We start from the raw sequence: 15,573 nt of genomic DNA, 5'->3' as shown, positions 1-15,573 counted from the left end.
TTTTGTTCCTATTTAGGAATGTTTCCTCAGTATTTACTTCCTCTTTTGTTGTGTTTTTCATGATTCAGCCATGCATAAAATAGGTTCTCATTTTTTCTAAGGTCGAGATGCTTATGTTTCTTAATTACCATTGGCATATCCCTTCACTGAATCTCTGGACAGGATTCATTGCAATTAGTTTTTTCCCTTTAAGGAATGGATTCTAATTTGTTATTCCCTATGTTGTTGCATGCTGAAGATTTTTTAGACTGGTGACAAAGCATGAGGAATGAAAAGTTGGGCAAAGAGTAGAAGATGGCTCAAGTTAAAGTTAAATTGCGAAAGGCCATGAATTGCCTCTGCTCAGGGGAACTTGCAAAAGCAGATGAAATGATCCCTTCTTCTGAATCACTTGCAACTAAAGATTGTTCCACAAGTGTTTATTCTTCTCAAGCTAGAGAAGCTAAAATGAAGCCTGATGCAGGCAACATTGAAGAGGTTGAATCGTCTCTGCGTGAGAGTGGTTCTTTGAATTATGAGGGGTTGTCAAAAGCTTTCTTTTCTGAACATCTTTTACTTAAGTTTTGCAGTTTCTTGCTTGTGAATGCTTTCTTAATTTGTGTTTTTTCAAAGTTAAATGATTTCTTGGCTGATCCTTTGCTTGCACTAATTTGTCCTTACTTTTCAGGAAGCTAGAGCACTGTTAGGAAGATATGAATATCAAAAGGGAAACATAGAAGCTACTTTACATGTTTTTGAAGGAATCAATATTGTTACAGTTACTCTGAAGATGAAAATCACACTTGCCAGACGAGGAGACCATCCCAGAAAACAATCTCAAAATTATTCCTCGCTGCCCATGTCATTACATGCTGTTAGTTTGCTCCTGGAAGCAATATTTCTAAAAGCGAAATCTCTTGAGGCTCTTGGGAGATATAAAGGTAGTTTTCAACTACTTGGTGAAACTTCAATCTGTTTTCTATAAGTCCATATCATACATTTCTGCTGGTTTTTTGAGTTTTGAATGTCTTTACCTACTTTTGCTGCACTCTGATCATTCTTCTTAGATGTTCTTTTGATAGTGATGTCATGTTAAGACTACAGTACATTTTTTATTGCTCATAATTATTAGATTTTACGGTCACTTTCTTAAAATGCTTGTAAGACTTTTCCTGACATTTATTGCCCTTTTGCCAGATTACTTGGAAAATAGAGATTGCCCCCTCATTTTGTTATTCTCCCAGTACTGTCCCATGTATTACTATAATTTTCTGCTTCATGCAATTGAAAATTTGAACTTGGAGGGCTACCACAATCAAAACACCTTGACTCAGAAGTTGGATTCCAAAAGACTTTCTATAATTTCATGACAGAGATGGTGGTGTATTTCATTGTACTGGAATTTGTGGGCAATAGATTGACTACTACTGAAATTTTTAAATTTGCAATGCAATGGATATATAACTATTTAATTCGGTCTACCGACTGATGTAAGCGAGATCATTTCTATTGAATAACACTTATGCCTAGCTTTTGTACTTCCCTTTGTGTTTTGGGGGTTTGTATTCTAACACTGACATGCAGGAATGTAAAGCTCTTGCTTTTTGCAAATTTTCCAAGTTTTCCTCTGTATTGGTGACAAAGAGAAGGAGGATTTCCAAGGCCAACACATAAATTTTTATTTTCTGGCTAATACATAATTCCTATTATCTTGCAGAAGCTGTTCAATCATGCTCAGTTATTCTAGACATAGTTGAATCTTCATTAGCAGCAGACTTGCCTAAAAACTTTGCTGTTGATTGTAAATTGCAGGAAACACTGAGCAAGGCTGTTGAGTTACTTCCAGAACTGTGGAAACTTGCTGATTTTCCCAGTGAGAGAATCATTTCATACCGGAGGTCCCTTCTTCATCCATGGAATCTTGATGCACGCACTGTTGCCAGGATTCAAAAAGAGTTTGCTGTCTTTCTTCTTTACAGTGAAGGTGAGGCAAACCCTCCAAACGTGTGATCCCAAATGGACAGTTCTTTGTTCCTAGAAACAATATTGAAGAAGCTATTCTTCTTTTGATGATTCTATTGAGAAAAGTTTCTCTCAATAGAATTGAGTGGGATCCATCGGTTTTGGATCACCTTACTTATGCATTGTCTGTATCAAGGGGTTTAAGGGCTTTAGCTTACCAAGTGGAAGAATTGCTTCCGAGGACAATAGAGCAGAAAGATAGGTATGAGAAGCTAGCCCTCTGTTATTATGGAGAAGGCGATAAATGGGCTGCTTTGAATTTGTCAAGGAAGTTGTTGAGTAGGGCGGTTGATCCGACATGTGTTCTAGCTTTGCTATTGGCTTCCAAACTTTGCGGGGACAGGAACTCTGCAGAGGAGTTTGGTTGAAGGGGAGATGAAGAGGAGGGGACTGTTGGCGTTGAAATGGAGAGGTAGCTTTGAGAACCCAAATGGAAAAGACGGCAAGAAAGGTTAAAGAGGAAGAGATTGTAAGAGGAAACACCAGAAATCTAGCGGGCTTCATCGAAGGACTTCTCTGCTTCTCCATTGTAGTGGGTACTAATCATTGTAACTTTAATTTGGAAATAGTAGGATATATACTACACATTAAATGGTTTGGATTACAGCATTGCAGAGAATCAGTAGTCAAACTAGATTTGGTACCGTTAATAGGGAAAGGAGGACATTGCAGTGTCAACTTGAGAACAACTGATGCTTCTTTTACCGAGTCTCTTTGTGGGTTACATTATCAGAATCATTGCCAAATTCATGTAATGGAATAGATTTAAAGTCTCTGCACTTCCTTGAAGTTTATAGCACTTTGGATTATCAACCTTAATCTATATGGCTCAGTGCTATTTTTCCCTTTGTCAACTGCCATGCAAATACATATTGATATACAAAAAAATAAATAAATTTGCATAACATGCTGGATAAAAGAAGAATGCACCGAAATTCAATCACTCCCTTGATCCTCATACTTGGCAGGGCATATTGTCTTTAGTTACCTACGCGCATCGCGCGTTTTATACCTCCTAGTATATACTTCACGTGTCAGTGGCGTACCTGACGTAACGTCCCCTGTTGGTGCGCCGCGATTTCCTTACGAAACCAAAAAATAAAAAATAAATACACTTGGCTTGGCTAGCTGTGTCCTGTTTGGCTGCAAATTTCAAATTTTTTAAACATAAACAAATATATTATTGTTACATTTCTGCTTGTGGTTGGTTTATACTTGGAGTTGGAGGCCATATTGGTTAAGATGTCTCTTGGGCAACTTCAATGGGAACAAAACTAATCTTGCTTGCAACTTCGAGGATTCTTCACCTCATTTCCAAACGAACTACTACTATAATATAGGGAAATTTGCCAAATTGGTCCCTAACATTTACCAAAAACACTTTTTTAGTCCCTGACATATAAAATCAGCCAAAATGCTCCTTCACATTTAAATTGTGAGCCAATTTGGTCCTATTGCTCGTTTTTGCTCATTTTTCCGGCTAAAAATAGCACGCCCCTCTCACGTGGTCATATTTTTAGGGGCAAAATCGGAAACACATTTCATTACCGGTTGAAAGCAAAAGGATAGGGACCACCACCAAAATACACATTTCATCTTTGGCTCTCAAATTACCCTTTCCCTTTGGCTCTCAAATTACCCTTTCAAGAAACCCTATTTGCATCCCCGAATTAACAAGCATATGGAGCCAAAGGTGATTTGAGAGTGAATGGACAATTTTGTTATAATCAATCTTGAAAATTGGACAATTCAACTTAAGAGTGAATGGTCGCCCTTAGATTGGAAAATGGAGAATTCACAAGCTTTATGCCCTGATCTGGCGAGAAGATTTCGCTGAATGAGTGAAGTTTTTTGTGGCATCCTGAATACTTTGTACACCTTCCATACATGATGCTTGAGCCGCCCCTTTTAGGCAAAGGAATCACACGAAAAGAAAGGCTAAGTTTCCTGGAAGGATCACATTTTCTTTACCAAACTTGCCAAGCTGGTCTCGGTGAAGTCGTCTTCCTCGGTGTGCAGGGGCGGCGGCGGCGGCGGCAGCAAGCTCAAGTGGCCGTCGCTGCTGCCAATAGAAGCGGTGGAGCGGAAGGAACAAGAGCTGGGATCGGTCAGAGTGTCGGCTTCGAGAGGGGAAGTTTGAGCAATGAGAATATTGCGAAACTCGTCTTCTAGGCGGGCCATGGCGATCTGGATCGCGCTGTTGGCCTTAGCAGAGTCGTCTGAGATGCTGGCGGATTCCATTGACCGTTGGATTTCATCCACGGCTTGGAAGTATTTGTCGATCTCATATCGATCGCCATCGAAGATGATTCTGTCCCTGGCGTCCTCGGAGGCTGTGGAGTCCCAGCGGAGGATGATTTTCTCAGCTGATGCAACAGCCACGGCGTCGTTTTCCGGTGGCTCCATAGAGGGTAAAGGGTAATTTGAGAGCCAAAGGTAAAATGTGTATTTTGGTGGTGGTCCCCTATCCTTTTACTTTCAACCGGTAATGAAATGTGTTTCCGGTTTTGCCCCTAAAAATATGACCACGTGAGAGGGGCGTGCTATTTTTAGCCGGAGAAATGAGGAAAAACGAGCAATAGGACCAAATTGGCTCACAATTTAAATGTGAAGGAGCATTTTGGCTGATTTTATATGTCAGGGACTAAAAAAGTGTTTTTGGTAAATGTTAGGGACCAATTTGGCAAATTTCCCTATAATATATGATTTTGTGGAACTTTTTTTTTTTCTTTTCTTTTCTGGCTTTTTCTGGGTGCGATGCAATTGCTTCTTTGACAGTTGTAGGCGTGATTCATGGAATTAGGCAGCACCAAAAGGGCAGCCGTGGCTGTGGCTGGTGGAATTTTTTGTGCGTCAATCGTCTTATATGGTGCAGCTTATAACTAGTTTAGTTCTTCTAGAATTTGATACCTTCAGAGAAGAAAAAGTAGCCCCATCCACACATTTTCTTCTATTGGCACTTTAAAAAGAAAAAAACGCCATTCATATGTATTTTGATTCTTCGATTTCTCTTTTTGATATTTAATTAAAATACGGTTTTTTGGCGAGCTCCATTTGTTTGGCATGTTTTAGAGATAATATGTTTTTGACAATTTCAAACACGATTTGTAATCACCTTTTCATTTCGTAGATATATGTAGGATTAATTACAGTTTGTCCCCCTGAACTTGATTGTTATGACACTTTATCCCCCTAAACTTTAAATATATATACTTTACCCCCTCCATTGACTAGCCAAATGTTAATGATGAATTCTCCATCCAAAAAATGTAAAAAATGACATTAATGCCCTTACATAATACTTCTTGAATAATGCTATACTTTTAATCGAAATATGAAACATTTTATTAGAAAAAAATACAAAGTCATATGATTTAAAAAACTAAAAAAATAAAAGATGATATAATCCTAAAGAATTGAGAAATTGTATTGTGGAGAAAAAAAAGAAGTTAAAAGTTCCTAAAACATCTGCACAATTTTTCCATCACTTATCTTTCTTCCTTTAAATTGTAAATGGATTAGTTTTGATATCTTTCATTACTTCACAGCTATCAAAAGATTTTCATGAGTCAACAAATGCTATTTGATAATTTTATATCACATTAATACCTTGCTTTGTATTATGTTTGCATTCTACATTTTAAAAAAATGACAATTCTTTAATACATTTTTCAATACATTTTTATTTTTAATCATGTTTTTGTTTCATATAAAACATATTAAAAGTGCTACAATAAAATATATATAAGCAAATAATTTTCATTCCAAATGCACTAAATAATTTTATTTCATTTAAAATAAGTATTGCTATTGGCACTGAGATAAATACGTTGAGTTGGTTAGACTTCTTTTTTGTGAATTATCTAATTTATTTTAAGGCTAAAAGATCGAAATACATGGTGTAATTGTACGTGTTTAGATGCATTTAGCAACTATTAAAGAAATATGTATTTATTATGTTACAATTATTATGTGTGTTCAAGAATTAGCCAAGGATATTTTGGTCATGAAAAATATAATTTCATCTTAACCTTATCAAAAAGTTGACCATAAGAGGTAAAGTGTATATATTTGGAGTTCAAGGGGCAAAGTGTAATTAACCCATAAATTTACTAACAAATATGCTATAGGTTTTTCTAGTACCACCCTAATAAATAACAATCCAAACTAATATAAAACCATAAAACTATCCTAGCGAAGAAGTGGCTGTGTGTTTTTTTTTTTCTTTATCAATAGGTATGAGATAGGAATGATTTCATTTCGATGAGATTGACGTTTTAGTAGTAAAGGAATTGTACAACTAATATTATTGGAGGGGGAAATTTTGTCTCGAAAAGGCTAAAGAAACAAAAGGGAGAGAGAGAGACTCATGAATCGTTTATTTTTTTTCCTTTTTGTTAGCCTAAAACAAAAATATTACATCTTATCAACCATAAATCCCAAAATGACAAAATGAAGAAAATATTCCGTGGACAACAATATTTTGTAAATAAACAAGAGACGTTCTCAATATTCAAAAGTGGTTGTCCAATTTTGGCAGTGTTTGTAAAGAGGTTGAAAACAGTGAGGTTGATGCTTTTCATAATGATTTGTACAAAACAGAAATAAAATCTCTCAGAAGATGCATTATGTTTTCCTTTCCTACCTCGACATCTAAGAAGCAAAATTTGATGTTCTTTTTCAAATTTAAAGGATTAATATTCTGCATGCTGTTACACCAAAAATGTCCTTATTGATAGTCATGCTGCTTACTTTTGTCGTTCGATTAATTTTCTTACTTTCGTCCGAATAATAAAATATCTTACTGAAGTGTCAACACTCTCTCGTTAAATCATTTCAATCCGAAAGTGTTACCTGTCATTATGAATTTTGCTTAGAAAACAACCTCCATAAAGTCATATTCATTAATCCAATTATTTTTGCCATCTAGACATGTATCTCTTTAGAAAATTATCTCTTTAACCGTTGAGCTTTGATCCAATGGTCAAAGAGAGTTTCTTAGAGCTCTCTCGTGCATCAACTACGAGAAGCATTGGTGGAGCTATATACATTTGAAGGTGAACAATTGCCCCCCAAAAAAATTGTTAAAACCCTCCTTTATACCTTAAACTATTATCAATTGTATTTTAATCTAGTTATAGTTTAATACTTTGCAGCCCCTCAAACTACAAAACTTGTATATTGCACCCTCTCGAACCAAATTATAATACTTACTAAAATTTAAATTAATCAAAATCCCATGTATAATAAGAAACAAGTGAAGCAAAATCTAAAAAGTAGGAAAGAAGATAATACATGTATAAAAAAGTCAAATAATACCATATTAGATTGAGAGTAATATGGAAGGGATAGCCAATTATATTTAATGTATTTAAGAGAGAAAAGAGATAATTATGGGGAAAGAAGAACCAAGAAAAATACACTTATAATATTTCTGCATTACAAAATATTTCTTTCCTTACTAAATTTGAATTATCTTGTGTCGTTACTCTTTCATTTGGTTGATTTATCAACTCACTCTTCGATGATTTGTAATTGTGTAGCTTAGTTTGGATATTGAAAACACTGCAATTTAATAATCACTAATTATGCATATAATTTTGTAAAACACTAATATTAGTTATTCACCGAACCAATAAAATGAGTGAAAATGCTAATTCTAATTTTTGCTTTTCAAGAAAACACATATAAGAGAATTTCACTAGATAATTTTAGATAGTTTGACAAATTTATTGGCCACACTAGATTTCTTAATATCAGTCATTTTATGCTAACTATCAATTAATAATATAATACATTACATATCATATGAGAAATTACGCAGTTTTGCATTTTGTAATTACTCATACCACCAAGATAGTTGTTTTAAACTTTGACCAATTCTAGCTACAACCAATATTGTTGCCCAATAATAGACGGTTGCCCTCTCACCCTTGTACCCCTCCCCCACTGCCCCTCCCTATAGTCCTGACTCCGCCACTAAGTATGCAATTCTTTGATTTTGATTATACAGACGTCTGCTCTAAAGGCAGTATTAATTTTCCAAATGTTTGGAATTCTTAAAATTCATTTTGACTATTTGAATCTTGTGGACCTTGATCTACTTTGCATCTGGATTGTACACTATATAGCCGCGACAAAAACTTGGGTAAACCTGGTATATTAGATCTAATGATTCAAATTTTACTACATTTTCATTGTGCTTTTAATGCTTAATTGGTGAAATGATGTGATAAATTTTCAACAATTCGATCTAAGAGTAAGGGTACATTTGATAAAATTAAAATCTAAAATCTGATATCTGAATTTATTAAGTTATTGAATTGTTAAATACTAAATTTAATATATTTGATTGTACATTACATTAAGTGATAAATGAATAGTTTATCACTTATTATTGGAAGCAAATTTTGTCTAGAAAATTCAATGCCACTTAATTAATTCAATTGTTCAATTTTTATATGAACAAATTAAAATTTGAATCCATTAAATTTAATTATTAAATAAGGTTATCAAACATGACCTAAGGCATAAACAATATCTATCCAAATCTTTACCTATAGCGGCCATTGGATTTTATGAGGTAACGGGAGCTTGTTTGATTTGGCTATCCCCTACCTTCACTGCTCCCACCATATCTCATGTCCCAATCAACAAGATTAATTTCGTGTTAATGTTACAAATTGCACATTTTGTCAATTATCTTTGCCTTCTAATTCTTGTATTTTGAACTCAATATTTAAATTGGGATGCTTTACATTCCTGAATTATCTAACACATCTCTCTCCCTTTTAGAGTTTTAACTTTAATCACCAAAACCAAATTGTCATCAGCCTCTTGTACACGTAACGTAGAAAAAGGTAACACGCATTCTTCAAATTGGTAGTTCATGTATTAATTAGCCTTGAATTTTATTGATAAAAATATGGCAAATATTTGCCTAATCAATGGCCTTGTTAAGATCACAACGTACTAACCCCAAAATGGGCATGCGAAGTGCAAAGCTCCCATTTTTAATTTTGAAAAAATGTAACAAAAAAAAGTGTCTATATGCTCACTCCATTCTACTTTATCATAACTCTTTACCAAATACATATAGTAGTAGTTAACACCCGTATCCATTCTAACTTTTACAAAAAGAAAGAAAAAGAATTCTCTTCCTTTTCTTCCACAAAAAAAAATCATCATATGTTGCAAAAATATTGGAAGACATCAAGAAATAAGAGTGTACAGAAGTATCCAACTCTCATCCTATCGGTTTATACTTTATATGTCGGTGCTGTACCTGATGTAACATCCTTCGTTGGTGCGCCGCGAAATCTGATGATTTCCTTATGAAACCCAAAAAAAAAAAAAGAAAACAAAAAAAAAAGAAAAACACTTGTCTATCTGTTTCCTGTTTGACTGCAAATCTCAATTTTTGAAAGTCTAAATAAATATTATTGCCTCTTTTTGCTTGTGGCTGGTCCATATTGGTTAGGAACCTAGGATGTTTCTTGGCCAACTTCTTTTTTTTTTTTTGATTTCCTGCAGAAAGTGGACCCCACAGACTAATTCTCTGCCCGCAAGTCCGCAACTTGTTGGCATCGAGACCCGAACCAGGGACAACACCCCATCTTTAGCAGCCCCATGAAATAAAATAATCTTGTTTGCAACTTGGAACGTTCTTCGCTTCATTTCCATTTTCCAAACAAAATTACTATAATATCTGATTTTGTGGAAAAAAGAAGTGCTCTTTTCTTTTTCTTTTTTTTTTTGGTTTTTCTGGGTGCAGTGCAACCGCTTCTTTGACGGTTGTAGGCGTGATTCGTGGAATTTTCTCTGCGTCAATCGTCTTATATGGTGCAGACTTATACCGAGCTTTGTTCTTCTAGAATTTCATACCCTTCAACTTCAAAGGAGAAAAGTAGCCCCATTCACACATTTTCTTCTATTGCCAATAAAAAAACAAAACGCCATTCATATGTAATTTGGTTCTTGAATTTCTCTTTTTGATATTTAATCAAAATACTTTCCTTTGGTGGGCTCCATTTGTTTGGCATATTTCAGAGGTAATATATTTTTGAATATTTCAAACACGTTTTGCAATTACCTTTTTATTTCGCAGATATATTTGCTGATAAATATGCAATAGTTTTTCTCTAACCCTAACAAATAACCCTAGCAAAGAAGTCGTTGCGTGTTTTTTCTTTTCTTTTATCACTAGGTATGAGATCTTCAATGAGATTGACGTTTGAGTAGTAAAAAAATTGTACAACTAATAAATTCCAAGGGAGAAAATTAATACAAGGTATCATTAGAGGGGGAAAAATTGTACGGCGAAGGCTAAAGAAACAAAAGGGAGAGAGAGAGAGAGACTCATGAATGGTTTGGTTTTTTTTGTTAGCATAAAACAAAAATATTATGTCTTATCAACCATAAATCCCAAAATGACCAAAATAAAGAAAATATTTGGACCCCAATATTTTGTAAATACACAAGAGACGTCAAAAGTGCTTGTTCAATTTTGGTAACGTTTGTAAAGGAGTTCAAAACAGAATTAAAATCTCTCACAAGATGCATTATGTCTTCTACTCCTTCCTCGACATCTACCAAAATGGGCTGCATTTTTTCATGTTCCTTCATTTGGTAACATAGCATGTTTTCAAACCTTTGACCTTTTTTTTTTGGGAAATTTTAATTTCTTAAACGATTTCCAAAAGTTTTCATTTTGATTTTGACAATTTATGTTTTTTTTTTTTAAATATGCGACCTATGAGTATATTGTATTTTCCTCCAAAATTACTTGATTATTTGTCTGCTCTTATAATTTGGACAACATGTTTAGTAAAATACACCGTATCAATTCGTCACAAAAGTAGACATCAATCTAATTCTCAAATATATTTATACTAAATTTTTTCATTAAAAAAACTTAAGAAAAAATTGTATTACATAGAGAATCAAAATAAATACACAAGAAATTTACAATGATCTCCATCTTTCTCCTCCTTTCTCCGCTAGAATCGATGTGGATCATGTGGCCCTATGCTTCAACACTGGTACCGAATGGATTGAGTCTCATCCACCAAGTTAGGATTGCCCAGTAGCTGAAATTTCTCTGTGTTCGATTCAGTGATCCAACCCACCTTGAGAAAATTCCAGCCCATCAGAATTCAGAACAGCTGCTTGGATTATAACAGAAAGGCAGCAACGAATAATGATCTCCAAATGGTGGTGGCCTTAATAGTGAAATTAGATCGAGATTTAGTTGTCGACTGAGACGACACGAGGTTGGGCTTCATGGATTTCCTGAGGTTTTAAGATGAAGAGTGCTAGCCCATAAAATATTCAACCCACGTTTACGATAATTTTGGGCCTAACTAGGTTCGTGTAAATAATTAATGCTCAAACACTTATCTTTTTTTTTTTTTTTTTGCATCGTCACTTTATCTATATTATCCTACTCTATCCTAATCTAAGAGGGATGCCCAATTGGGCCTATAGTGGATCAATAAAAACTGAACCACAATCGGATCAGACAGGTGCACTACGTACCCATATGAATTGTGACAATTGGTGGGAGGCAAGGTTTGAATCCTTGACCTCCCACCCCACCAAACCTTAAGGACTTGCTGGTAGCCAATAGCCAACAGCTCAAACACTTATCATCAAGGTAGTGTTTCTGTGATGAGAAGTGTAGCAAAGAGACAGGAAGTTAGTTATTTTTACTTTTATGTATGTAGTTAACAAGAATGTTGACAAATTTTCTTGCGCTTTCCTTCATTTTGTTGCATTTTATTTCCTATTATATTTTGTAGGATTGTGAAGAAAAATAGATGGTTAGGTAAAACAACTGTCACTAACTATCACTGACTTCCCATTTTGTTCTCTAAAAATTTTTTTTTTGGTCATGATAAGCAAACGTAAAGCAGAAAACGATTTGAGAAGAAGTTAGGTTGTAATTATAAATGAATTTTGGTAATTTAACATAGAAGCTCCCTGAAAATAAGAAAATCAAAATGTTATCAATTTTGGAAGTTACAAACCACTTTTATCCAATTGTTTTCCCAAATCAAAGGTATTTTCACCCTTGATTTGTAGAAACTTTTACGAATCTTTAAAATTTTAAACCATGCAAAGTAAAGATTATGAGGTTTTTATACCATATATATGCAACTTTCAAAAATTTGTAGTGTCTACGATGATACTAGAATAATGGTTCATTAATTTATCGCAAGCAAGAGCAAGAGGACTTAATTATCTGCAAATTATAAATCAAATAGAGCGAGAAAAGAAATTTGAATTTCCTAGGTTCAAATTTCCACGTCCTCTCCCAACTTCTTAAGTCCCACAACTCCTCTGCAAGAAAAAGAGAAAAAAAAAAAGAGAGAGAAAAAAAAATCTGATCCAACTTCATAAACTGCTTATTTTTTGCTCTAAATTCGCTTATTTGTCTATGAAATTTGCATGCCAACTTTCCATGTTTTGATATTGAAATGTCCCATGCATTTAGACTTTTTAAAGTAAACGCACAAGGTGGTTGCTCAAGCTCTAAGACTTGTTGATAAGTAATGATATCCATTGTATGAATTGCTTAACGTGGACTTTTCTACATAGGACCCTTTTTTCTCCTTTAATAATTCGCTTATATGATAATTGCCACACTCGTGGCGTGGCCATCTGTCGAAGCAAATAGTATAAGATATTAGTACAATCAAAAGAAAAAGAACAAAGAATTACTGCAGCAAAATTAATGCATTTTCACCGACTCAGTACAAGTTGGTTCAATTGGTAAGAACGGATCATTTTTTCATAAAAAGGTCGTGTGTTCAAAGCTCTAAGAAGGCATGTCTTGATTTAACTTTTTTTGAGTAAATCTTTTTTTCTACACTAACAGTGTATATACTATCAGCATTGGATGAATGACAATTATGTAAAATTTGAACCCAAAAAGAAAATGATTAATTTTTTATACACTGACAATGTAGCGATTTTTTTAGACTAGCAGTTATGGATATATACTACATATGTGTGATTTGAATTCACATTATGTAACATGATCAAAACCTGTTAGTATAAAGCAAATTATACATTTACTGTATATAAAAAAGATATCCAAAAGAAAAATGTATCTTCACCAAGTTCAACGAAAAGGGGAAGCTCCAAAGGTTTTGTTAGAAAAAGAAAAAGAAAAAAGGGCTAGCAAACGATTGGTGGTCTAGCGGGAATACTTGTGGGACAGTCTAATTGATACGCTAATGTGGGATATCTTTCTGTTTTAGTTAACTATCTTGTCTCTCATGCCTAATAATGCTAATGATTTGCTAACAAGATTTCAACATTACTGTTGAAGAATGATTGTGTCTTATTCTTTAGTTGATGCACGTGATTAACCCGTGCTTTGCGGACAAATGGCCATGTAATCTTTCCCCCTTAGTTGTGATCCAATGAGGTCAATTTTATGGTTGTTGGCCTCCACATGGTTGAATCATATGGTACAGTAACAAACATTATCTTCATTTAATTTGCTGATTCAATCTAAACTAGAATTGGATTTGATACGACTCGTTGGCTTGTTAATTGATTTATTTTTAAAGTATTGTTTAATTAAGTGAAAAATTCTGAAGACAAAGCCCTCTTGACATTTTCAGTTTTCAACACTACCACCAATTATCCGGTGTTTAAAATCAAAATCATCGGTAATCCATCAAGGGATTTTCAAATTTTATAGTTGGCCAATTCCTTTTCCTTTGATTTTAGGGTACATTATAGAAATAAGATATTATAATCACTTTTTCGCCCAACCATGATGATGTTTTATCAGTCAATTGAGACAAGCCAATGATGAAAAGTTAGACAATTATTTCCTAACATTCACCTGACCTATTATATATATATACACATATTAACAATTATTATTCTTTCTTGTATTTATTTACTTTTCCTAATTAATCCTATATTTTTAAAAATATAACACCTAAAATATATTTTAACGAGTGCCTTATGGACGCCTATTAGACAGACCGTTACATCTGAATAGAATACAACAACAACGATATAATGTGGACTAGATTTGGTTTAGTGGCTAACAATATACGTCTATTGTCTTAAAAATCGAGGGTTTTTTTTTAAATTTTCAACATTTCAATTCACCTCCCCTTGCAAAAATTTGGAAAAAGAAAAAGAAGAAGAAAAGGATATACACAAAAAACACAAGGCTTCAACACTGTGTACGAGGGATTGTAGAACTAATCAATGCCTATAGATCCATGCACCGAATCCCTTGATTTCTTTAGACCAGAATCTCAATTGAATGTCAATGCCGTTTTGTCAAAAGATGCAGCTGCAACCAATATAGACCTAATATGGCCGCTACATTTAAAGAAGTAGAACCGACATAAATTCCACTCAATTACTATTTAAAATTCTGGGGAGTAGCTGTTTTATACCCTTTTTTTTGTTTTGCATTTCCTTGCAATTTTAGGCGGTGATTTAGTCGTAGAAAATGGTCACAAAAAATGTATGTTACAAGTTTGACATTGTGGGTTGAAATTTTGTCCAGCTTCATTTCTTATAGCTATTAAAATTGACATGCTAGGTGATGCTAATGTGATCTGAGACTTTAAGTAGGAGGGGGACAGTGAAAAAACTAGGATTAAATGGTTAGGATTATTGGACGGAATTTAGATTTTATAGAATGGTCCCAATCAATAGAGTTAAGGAAAGAATGAATATTAAGGACCATTATCAGATTCCAGGTTAAATAATTAGGTAAATTCCACTCATATAATGCTCAATGTTGACCTCTTATGCTTCTGTAATAGAATGTTCATAGTAATGGTTGAAGCTGAAATCGCATGCTTGCCTTCCACAAAAGAGTACATTTTGGTTGGTAATTTCTTCAAGGTTTGCATTTGTCTTTACTTTGGCTGTCCTTTTGGACTTAACACTTAGTTACTGTGACTTCTTAATTACCTTTATGGGCGTCTATGAATGAGACAGAGTAGATGGGGTTATATAAAATTTAGAATGCGTCAGATAAAACTGAAGTTTGAAAATTAAAATTTAAAATTTGAAATCTAAAATCTAAAATTTGAATCCATTAAATTATTAAATTATCAAGTACTAAATCTAATATATTTGAATGTATATCATATTAAGTGATAAATGAATAGGTTATCACTTATTTTTTAAAGTAAATTTTGCCTAGAAAATTCAGTGTCACTTAATGAATTCAGATGTTCAATTTTTATTTTTTTTTCCGAAACGATATTTGATTATATTACTTTCAAGACATATACAAGTGCGAGCAAAGGCTCGAATTGACTTTACAACCAGTGTGCTTAACACTGAGGAAACAAAGGTTCCTCATCGATTGTGATGCCCCCTAGTAAGTAGGGTTAAGGATTCAATTTGAGGTAATCTGTTGAGGGTCATGATCCCCCCTTGTACATTCTTGCTTGTTATTAACCGAAGAAAAGCATTTTTTACTAGTAAACGTAACGAGTTCTTTTAAGTGTTTTACATGTTCTACAAATTGTCTTTCAAGTGTTTTATATGCCCTCTGCAATTTAATTTCAACTTTCAAAT

At 33.9% G+C, this 15,573-nt stretch overlaps 1 pseudogene; it reads left to right on the top strand.

Annotated features, from left to right (window-relative positions):
* Nucleotides 1-244: 244 nt before the first annotated feature.
* LOC113768560 lies at nt 245-2,774 on the top strand (annotated as a pseudogene).
* The last annotated feature ends 12,799 nt before the right edge of the window (nt 2,775-15,573 follow it).

This window comes from Coffea eugenioides, chromosome 4 (genome assembly GCF_003713205.1).
Source record: "Coffea eugenioides isolate CCC68of chromosome 4, Ceug_1.0, whole genome shotgun sequence".
Taxonomy (NCBI): Eukaryota; Viridiplantae; Streptophyta; class Magnoliopsida; order Gentianales; family Rubiaceae; genus Coffea; species Coffea eugenioides.
Note: the sequence above shows the minus strand (reverse complement) of the source record. Positions and strands in the feature narration are given on the sequence as shown.